We start from the raw sequence: 10,610 nt of genomic DNA on the forward strand, positions 1-10,610 counted from the left end.
AAGATACCAATAAACAGTAACGGATGGAGGTGAACTTGCAGAAGGTACAAGCAGGTACGTACGAGAGTTGGAACTTGAAGGGGCAACTGTTTATTCACAACCGATACAAAAGAGTTACATGTTTCCACCTGTTACTGTCTTTCAAAGTAGCCACCAGCGTTGTGTATAACCCGTTGCCAGCGATGTGGAAGGCGTAGTATTCCGTTAGCAGAGCCTGCTCTATTGATGGTGCGAATGGAGCCGTCTACTGCCTGTCGAATCTCTGGAACAGTTCTGAAGCGAATGCCACGAAGCCAAAACTGAAACGCCAATCGAACGAATGGCGTCGTTATGGGTCGCCGCGAAAGTCGAAAGCGCATCAGAGCCCCAGTATGGTGAAAGGTATGGTGATTCTCGTGTACGACTGTGATGGAGTTATCCTTATGCATTACGTTCCTCCACGGCAGACCGTCAATGCGCAGTATTACTGTTCGTTTTTGGAGCATCACCTGTGACCAGAAGCGGCGACACTCCTACCCATCACTTTGCACGACAATGCGCGGGCGCATACAGCGCAAGCTGTGGCTGCTCAGTCCGGTCGGTGGGACTGGGAAGTACTGTACCATCGACCATACTACCCGGACTTAAGCCCTTGTGACATTGATTTCATTCTGAAGATGAAGGAACCACTTCGTGGCATTCGCTTCAAACTGTTCGAGAGATTCGACAGGCAGTAGACCGTTCCATTCGCACCATCAACAGAACAGGCTCTGCTAACGGAATACTACGCCTTCCATATCGCTGGCAACGGGTTCTACACAACGCTGGTGACTACTTTGAAGGACAGTAATGGGTGCAAACATGTAACTCTTTTGTATCGGATGTGAATAAATAGTTCCCACTATTTAAGTTCCAATCACCATATTTTTTATTAATTTTTTTCAATATGTCTGCTGGTAATATGTTATGGTGCACATGTAGGGAAATATGGTAGTTTTGTCTCTAGAACTGCACTGCGCAGCTCCTGCCTACATTTGAAGGAAATTGCTACATGTTCCCTCCAGGCTAATCTTAACAAGGTGATGGATGTACACAATTCGCCTAGAGGAGTGGACAGACTAACATTTTACACAATTTTTGCAAAAGATCTAATAACATGCAAGAACAAAATTTAGAAACAATATCATGATTTGTAATGAATACGTTTGAGTCTTCCACCTTATTGGACAAAATTTACAACATTTTGCATAAGATACAGTCTGGTCATTAATGTAGCAACAAACAGTATTGCCACAGTGTACGCTAATATTTGCCGCCATTTTGCATAATATGCTGTGATGTCATTAATTTAGCCGCACACTGTGTTGTCAGCGTCTTACACAATAAATTGTGTTAATACTCACAGCCATTTTGCATAACATGCTATGACATCATTGTTTATACTAATAGGAGTATAAGCTCGTTTGAATGCATACATTATGACATAGCACACAGGCATGTCGGGATGACTTAGCGAAAGTTTATATGTTTATTTATCACACTGCGGAATTTCTTTTAACATTTAAAGTCCTTGCAAGATCATATTTTTTATTAAATAATGAACTGCCATGATTTATTAACACCACATTTGGGATAGAAATGACAGCATTTGGAAAAATTGGTATAAAGTTCAACAAGTTAACTGAAAATAGAAATTAATTATGAGATTACTTACATGCCTTCTTATTCTGCCTGGGGGTGGTGGCTGATCTCTGCTGGCACCTCGAATTCATGTGACTGGAATAACAATAATAAAATTAATTAGTTTTAACAAATACCCACATCCTGATCCTCTCACAGCAGCATACCGATGTCAAATGGTGAAACTTGCGTAATTATAATAACAGTTAATTTAATTTGTTATTGTTTGTAACAAATACACCCTGTGCCTCTTCCTATGGAGAGCAGACCCAAAAAGATAACACTTGCATAATTTGAATAATGATGTATGTAATTTATTATCATTTATTTCTAACGAATACCCACACCCTCATCCCTAGCAAACTGAAGCATCTCCCTCTGGGGAGAAGATCTCGAATGAAGAAGTCCACGCAACCGAACTTGTTATAAAGAATGAGGAGGGAAGGGGGAGGTTGGATTTTATTAATCCAGGGGCGAGGAGAGGGGCTCCCCACCAATTTAAGGCGTTCCTGTTGGTCCTGCCAGTTTTACGTCAGACAAGACCACTTAACTGGTATCGAGTTACTAATGACATTGAATATAACCAGTCCAGTTGCCCCATTTGTGTGGGTATGGCGGAGGTGTCCCCTGGGTGACAATGAATATAACTTACAAAATTGCCAGCGATTTCTTGGAGGAGGGGAGTGGGGGCTGACCTCGAATATAACCACCTCAAGTGTGTAACCTGACACCAGAAGTCATTATGTTCATGATGTTACCAGTGTAACCTAATACTCAATGTCAAGGTTATCTAGAACTGCCACTTGATGACTACTATCTTGCACCGAATTTCCCAAATGCATTTTAATGGTGGATGAGGAGAGCTTACATTTACTTTCTGATTTCCCATTTACTACTGAGTATGCTGAGCTTAGCTTCAGTTTGAGAACTGTTTGGTGCTGCTTTGTACACTAATCTATTCCATACAAGTCTGTTCACGTCTTCTGCTGCAACCTACAATCTCCGTGCTGTAGCCGAACCTTGGTCTTTCTCTGAAGCTTTTACCCCTCACACTTCCCTCCTTCATGAAACTGACTGTTCTATGATGCCTCCTCTTCTTTTAGTCAAATTGCGCCATAAAGCTTATCTCTCTTCAATTAGATTTGGTTCCTCTTCAGTGGTTATCCGATTCACCCATTCAATCTTCAGAATTTTTCCAGCCACCCATGCCATTTATAATTCACATTTCGCTTGTATGTTGGGACCCCCTATGTAAGGAGGAACTGACTACTAAATGTCGCGAGAAGGGGCATGCCAGCATTAAAGGAGGCAGGGAGTACTGTGCTGTCAGTAAATAAGAAGTAACAGCAGAATGTGTCAGTCACGAGGGATCAGTGGCTTCGACTGTGGACAAATCATTGCGTGTCACCTGGGTAACAGTTCCATCAGGAACATTACAACCCTTCTAAAAGCTGTCCAAGTTGACGTGATGACATGATCGTGAAATGAAAATGTGAAAGAACAACCACAGGCAAACTAAGACCAGGAAGACCTCATGTACCATGGACAGCGACCGTCGAGCATTGTGGAGGTATGTTCTAAAAAAGTCACATGAAATCTAGGGAAGGAATCAGTCGTAAGTTTCAAAGTGCTACCAACAGTCCCGTTAGCACAATGACTGTGCGTAAGGAGTTAAAAGGAGTAGAGTGCGATGGTGGAGCAGCTACTCATCGGCCACGCATTCCTTTAGTCAACGCTAAGCGACGCTGCTGGTAGTGTAGAGAGTGACACCAGTGGACAGTGAATGACTGGAAGCGAGTGATTTTTAATGAACAATCACCCTATAACCTGTGGCAATACAATTAAGGCTTTGTTTTTGCGAGTGCCTGGAAAACTTTACCTGCTGTCATGTTTAATGCCAGTAGCGAAGCAAGGAGGTGGTGATATGGTATGGGGGTGTTTTTCCCTTTACTGCGATTACGAAAAGAGGATGAGGAATAATACGAACACATCTTACAGCTTTGTGTGCTGGGTACGGTAGAGAAACAGTTGGGAGACGATGACTATTAGCATGATGGTGCACTTGCTGTGAGGAAATCGTTTATTGATGATGACATTCCTGAAATGGACTGGTCGGTCCATAGTCCTGACCGGAACTTGGTAGAACACCCTCGGGGTAAGCTAGAACGTCGAGCTCGCTCCTGTCCCAAACGTTTATAATCACTACATTCTGCGGTTTCGGTTCTTAAAAAAGAATGATCTGTCATTTCTCCACATACATTCACACACCTCATTAAAAGTATCCCCAGCAGAGGTCAACCCGTCAAAAGGCGAAGGATGGCACACCCCATATTAGTGTCCACTAATATGGTTCAAATGGCTCTGAGCACTATGGGACTTAACATCTGAGGTCATCAGTCCCCTAGAACTTAGAACTACTTAAACCTAACTAACCTAAGGACAGCACACACATCCATGCCCAAGGCAGGATACGAACCAGCGACCGTATCGGTCGTGCGGCTCCAGACTTTAGAGCCTAGAACCGCTCGGCCACTGCGGCCGGCGTCCACTAATAGGCGTCCGCATCTTTTAATCAGTTAGTGTAATATCACAATACAAATCGTTTCATAGAAGACTGCCTAACATGTAAACCTATCTCCGAAGCTAAAAAAAATTCACCTTTTTCAGGGATACTTTTCGAGATATACACAGTCTGCGATTACTATCCTCTTTGCTTCTGCTATTCTTACTCTATTCTTAGTGTCTCGTTTGTGACCCCTTAACATCACCTGATCTATACATTCCTTTGCACCAGTTTTACGCCGGCCGCTGTGACCGAGCGGTTCTAGGCGCTTCAGTCCGGAACCGCGCTGCTGATACGGTCGCAGGTTCGAATCCTGCCTCGGGTATGAATGTGTGTGATGTCCTTAGGTTAGTAGTTTAAGTAGTTCTAAGTCTAGGGGACCGATGACCTCAGATGTTAAGTCCCATAGTCCTTAGAGCCATTTCAACCATTCCAGTTTTACATTTGTGGTTGCTGATCTTATGAACACTTTTCAAAATGCTCCTGTTTCAAACGAATATTCTAAGTCCTTTGCTATTCCTAACAGAGCTGCAATGTCTTCCGCACACCTCTATTTTTCTTTTTTTTTTGTGATTCCGTGAACTATAATTCCGTTTCCAAAATTTCTCTTTCGTTTCTTTGACTGCTAGCCCAGTGTACGGATTGAATATCAGAAGATACAGGCTACAGCCTCGTCACACTCTGCTCAGCTGTTTCTTCCCTTTCAGGTCCTTGCACTCTCACACGTGAACTCTGGTTTGTCAGCAATTTGTGAGTAACCTTTCCGTCTTTGACTTTTAGCCCTGATGACTTTAGGGTTTATAAGACTGTAGTACAGTCAACCGTGTCAAATGTTTTCTCTAAATCTACATATGCCATAAACGTAAGCCTGAATTTCTTGAATTTATCTTGTAAGGTAAATCATAGGGTTGTATTGTCTCTGTGTTTCTGTCTTTCTTCAGAGCAGAAACTGATTTTCCTTGAGGTTGGTTCTATAAGTCGTTCCATACTTCTCTAAATAATTCGTGTTAGTATTTTACAACCATGACTTTTCAAACTCATCGTTCTGTTGTATTCACACCAGTCACACCAGTCGATATTAGTGTTTAGAGTATTATATTCTTCTGTAAGCGGACGCTATTTCGCCTCTCTTAAAAATCCATCATGCGAAGTGAAGCCATATTGTCATGGATAGATTTACCAAGCATCTTATTCCCAGGGAAAGTCGTCTACTCCATGTACCTTGTTCTGAAATAGTCTTTCAGTGCTATGTCGAATCCTTCTGGCAGTAAAGCATCTCTCATAGCATATCCATGCACTTCACTTCTCTTTCCATATTAACGTCTTCAAGTTCCTTTTCTTAGCATAATCCTTGTCTGTATTCCATGTGTCCTTCAGGCTTCCATTGGAATCTTAGTACTGACTATTCGCCCGAGCTCTCGTTATTCATGTAGCTCATTCAATTTTCTCCAAAGGTTTCTTTAATTCTCGTATAAGTTGGATCTATCTTTATGCATACATTTGCCCTGTAGACATTTTTGTTCGATATTTGCTTCTTAACGCTAACTTCAATTTTTTGACGTCTGTGTTCCTTTATGTCTGTTTCATTTACCGCATGTTTTATATTATTGATCTAGTGTTTGAGCGGAGAGAAAACAAGAATCCCTAAATATCACACAAAGGATTTTGGCCCCCAAATTTTCATAGCCAAACGAAAAGTTGAAAATGCCTATTGCAGAATCAAACTGACCATTGTGAGGTCTGGTTTTGCAAAAAGTTGTTTAAACGCTTTGAAATAGTCCCGATAATTAAGACAAATTTAATTAGTGACTTGAGGGAAAATGTGTCAAGAGTTTTCATAGCCAGATGAAGATGGGGAAGTAGACAAATGGGATATCAAATTGACCAGATCTAGTTTTGCAAAGAGATATTTAATTGTTTGGAAATAACAAGGATAATTAATAAAAAGTTAATCAGTGATGTGAGAGAAAATTACAATCACTGCTGGGAAGATGACGTCGATTTTTATCTGATGAGAGCATATGCCACCTGGGGGAGGATAGATGTACTGATAATGGTTTCAACGTTGTCCGGCAAAAAAACAGATTAGTGACATAACTACCCTTTAATAGACATTGCTGACAGACAGAAGGCTCAGTGTGGTGCAAAAGTGTGGAGCAAACAGGCAATCATGCCACAGAGACCCACTCGTGCTTCCTACAACCAACTGAGCGAGGTGAAAGGGGTCAAATTGTGGCTTTCTGAGTGGCGGGATGATTCTTTCGAAGAATTTGTACATAAGTTGGACATGCTGCGTCAGTTGTGCAACGAAGTTGGGATCACTGGTCATATGAAAACATTCTGACACCCAACGAGGTTCTGGAAGTCCACGCAGCAGAGACACCGGGAAGATCGTCGTATTTTGAGGGCAGCAGTGGCAGATTGTAGAGCCAACGCAACACAGATAAGAGGGCTTCTGAGCCCAAACGTGTCAACACTAACTGCTGCGAACCGGCTATAGCAGTGGGATTACGGGAAAGCACATCTCTGGCCTGTCTTCCATACACGCCACAGCATCGACGTGCACGTCTCGACTGGTGCCATCGGAGGATCACTTCGAAGATGTAATGGCGCGCCGTGGTCTTAAGCGATGAAAGCACATTCTGCCTGCGTACAAGTAACGGTCGTTTGTGCGTACGACGTACACCCTGGTGAGCGTATTCTCATAGAGTGCACTCGTCCGAGACACATCGGCTCCACCCCAGGCCCTACGGTCTTCTTCTTCTTCTTCTTTATCGTCGCCTTGTCCCACGTCACGTAGGGTCGGCGTTGCTCTTCTGGATCCTTCTCCTCCGTAGTTCTCTATCCATTTGCCTCTTCCTTCTTCCCTCCTTTCTCCCTTAGGTCCCCGGGTATCTTATCCTTCCACCTCATCTTCGGACTTCCTCTCCTTCTCGCTCCTTCAATCTTTATATCTTCAACTCTGTTTCCGATATACTCTTCCCCTTTTCTCTGTAAGTGTCCGTACCACCTTAGTCTGCTCTCTTGTATCTTTTTCCCCATGGGTCCCACTTTCACAGCTCCTCTAACAAATTCATTTCTAATCCTGTCCTTCCTTGTTACCCCACACATCCGCCTCAGCATCCTCATTTCCGCCACTTCCATCTTCCTTTCCTGGGCTACTGTGATTGGCCATGTCTCTGCCCCGTATATCATAGCAGGCCTTACCACCGACTTGTACACTTTCCCTTTCAACCCAATGCTCACCTTCTTGTCACACAGCACTCCACCCATTTTCCTCCAGTTATTCGAACCGCAATTTATTCGGTGTTGTATCTCGCTTTCCAGTCCTCCGTCCATCTGTATGTACAACCCCAGGTATTTAAATTTGCAGATCGATTTCAGCTCATCGTCCTGGATCTTGCAAGACCTCATCCGCACTTCCTTGAGTGCTAAATATTCTGACTTTATCCTGACTTACTGTCTGGGATGCAACAAGTTACAACTCTCGTTCACTTTCGTTGTTTCTGAAGGGTACATTATCCAGGGCAGAATGTTGTTAGACATATTATTTTGCTGTTTTTGCAACAGGAAGGTGATACAGGGTGTTTCAAAAATGACCGGTATATTTGAAACGGCAATAAAAACTAAACGAGCAGCGATAGAAATACACCGTTTGTTGCAATATGCTTGGGACAACAGTACATTTTCAGGCGGACAAACTTTCGAAATTACAGTAGTTACAATTTTCAACAACAGATGGCGCTGCAAGTGATGTGAAAGATATAGAAGACAACGCAGTCTGTGGGTGCGCCATTCTGTACGTCGTCTTTCTGCTGTAAGCGTGTGCCGTTCACAACGTGCAAGTGTGCTGTAGACAACATGGTTTATTCCTTAGAACAGAGGATTTTTCTGGTGTTGGAATTCCACCGCCTAGAACACAGTGTTGTTGCAACAAGACGAAGTTTTCAACGGAGCTTTAATGTAACCAAAGGACCGAAAAGCGATACAATAAAGGATCTGTTTGAAAAATTTCAACGGACTGGGAACGTGACGGATGAACGTGCTGGAAAGGTAGGGCGACCGCGTACGGCAACCACAGAGGGCAACTCGCAGCTAGTGCAGCAGGTGATCCAACAGCGGCCTCGGGTTTCCGTTCGCCGTGTTGCAGCTGCGGTCCAAATGACGCCAACGTTCACGTATCGTCTCATGCGCCAGAGTTTACACCTCTATCCATACAAAATTCAAACGCGGCAACCCCTCAGCGCCGCTACCATTGCTGCACGAGAGACATTCGCTAACGATATAGTGCACAGGATTGATGATGGCGATATGCATGTGGGCAGCATTTGGTTTACTGACGAAGCTTATTTTTACCTGGACGGCTTCGTCAATAAACAGAACTGGCGCATATGGGGAACCGAAAAGCCCCATGTTGCAGTCCCATCGTCCCTGCATCCTCAAAAAGTACTGCTCTGGGCCGCCATTTCTTCGAAAGGAATCATTGGCCCATTTTTCAGATCCGAAACGATTACTGCATCACGCTATCTGGACATTCTTCGTGAATTTGTGGCGGTACAAACTGCCTTAGACGACACTGCGAACACCTCGTGGTTTATGCAAGATGGTGCCCGGCCACATCGCACGGCCGACGTCTTTAATTTCCTGAATGAATATTTCGATGATCGTGTGATTGCTTTGGGCTATCCGAAACATACAGGAGGCGGCGTGGATTGGCCTCCCTATTCGCCAGACATGAACCCCTGTGACTTCTTTCTGTGGGGACACTTGAAAGACCAGGTGTACTGCCAGAATCCAGAAACAATTGAACAGCTGAAGCAGTACATCTCATCTGCATGTGAAGCCATTCCGCCAGACACGTTGTCAAAGGTTTCGGGTAATTTCATTCAGAGACTACGCCATATTATTGCTACGCATGGTGGATATGTGGAAAATATCGTACTATAGAGTTTCCCAGGCCGCAGCGCCATCTGTTGTTGAAAATTGTAACTACTGTAATTTCGAAAGTTTGTCTGCCTGAAAATGTACTGTTGTCCCAATCATATTGCAACAAACGGTGTATTTCTATCGCTGCTCGTTTAGTTTTTATTGCCGTTTCAAATATACCGGTCATTTTTGAAACACCCTGTAGATTGTTCCAGCAGGATAAAGCTCGCCCGCACACTGCCAGTGAAACTCAGCATGCTCTGTAAGGCGGGCAGCAACTTCCCTGGCCAGCACAATCCCCAGACTTGTCTCCAACTGAGCACGAGTAGGATATGATGTGACTCAGTAACCAACAACTTCTACAAAATACGTGAGTTGGTCGACCAGGCACGGCAGATCGTATCCCAGGCCAGTATTCGTCATCTATACGATCGATTTGAGGAAGAAGAGTAGGATGTTTGAGGTTTGCTGATGACATGGTCCTTCTAGACACAGGGGAAAAAGAATTACAGGATTTGGTGTACACCATTCAAACTAACGGAAAAAAATATGGAATGAAAATTAACACAAACAAAACAAAAGTATTGGCACTAGCAGGAAAAAAGGAAATAAAAATTATGATGAATGGAGAAATACTAGAACAGGTGTAAAATTTTAAGTGTCTTGGAAGCAGAATAGACACCGACTGGAACTGCACCACAGAAGTTAAAACAAGGATAGCAATGGCAAAAGAGGCGTTTTATAAGGAAAGGAGAATTTTCTGCAGCGGTCTGGACAGAGAGCTCAGGAAGAGACTCATAAAATGTTTTGTATGGAGTGTTCTTCTGTATGGCGCTGAAACATGGACTATGAGGAAGAAAGACAGAGAAAGGCTGGAGGCTTTTGAGATCTGGACATGGTGGAGGAAGGAAAGAATAGGTTGGATGGACAGAGTAAAAAAAGAAGAGGTACAGTGGACAGAGTAAAAAAATGAAGACGCACTGAGAAGAGTGGGAGAGAAAAGACAGTTACTAAATGTAATAAAGAGAAGAAAAAAAATTGGATTGGGCATATATTAAGAAAAGGCAACGGCGTTGCTGCAGTGGATACACCGGTTCCCGTCAGATCACCGAAGTTAAGCGCTGTCGCGCGTGGCTGGCACTTGGATGGGTGACCATCCAGGCCGCCATGCGCTGTTGCCATTTTTCGGGGTGCACTCAGCCTCGTGATGCCAATTGAGGAGCTACTCGACCGAATAGTAGCGGCTCTGGTCAAAGAAAACCATCGTAACGACCAGGAGAGCAGTGTGCTGACCACACGCCCCTCCTATCCGCATCCTTAGCTGAGGATGACACGGCGGTCGGATGGTCCCGATGGGCGACTTGTGGCCTGATGACAGAGTGCTTTATTATATACATTGAGAAAGAATGACGGACTGATAAAAACAGTTTTAGAAGGTTATGTGGAAGGGAAAAGGAAGCGA

At 43.8% G+C, this 10,610-nt stretch overlaps 1 pseudogene; it reads left to right on the forward strand.

The window, feature by feature from the left end:
* The first annotated feature begins 10,211 nt into the window (after positions 1 to 10,211).
* Positions 10,212 to 10,329, forward strand: LOC124597186 (annotated as a pseudogene).
* The last annotated feature ends 281 nt before the right edge of the window (positions 10,330 to 10,610 follow it).

Source organism: Schistocerca americana, chromosome 2 (assembly GCF_021461395.2).
Source record: "Schistocerca americana isolate TAMUIC-IGC-003095 chromosome 2, iqSchAmer2.1, whole genome shotgun sequence".
Taxonomy (NCBI): domain Eukaryota; kingdom Metazoa; phylum Arthropoda; class Insecta; order Orthoptera; family Acrididae; genus Schistocerca; species Schistocerca americana.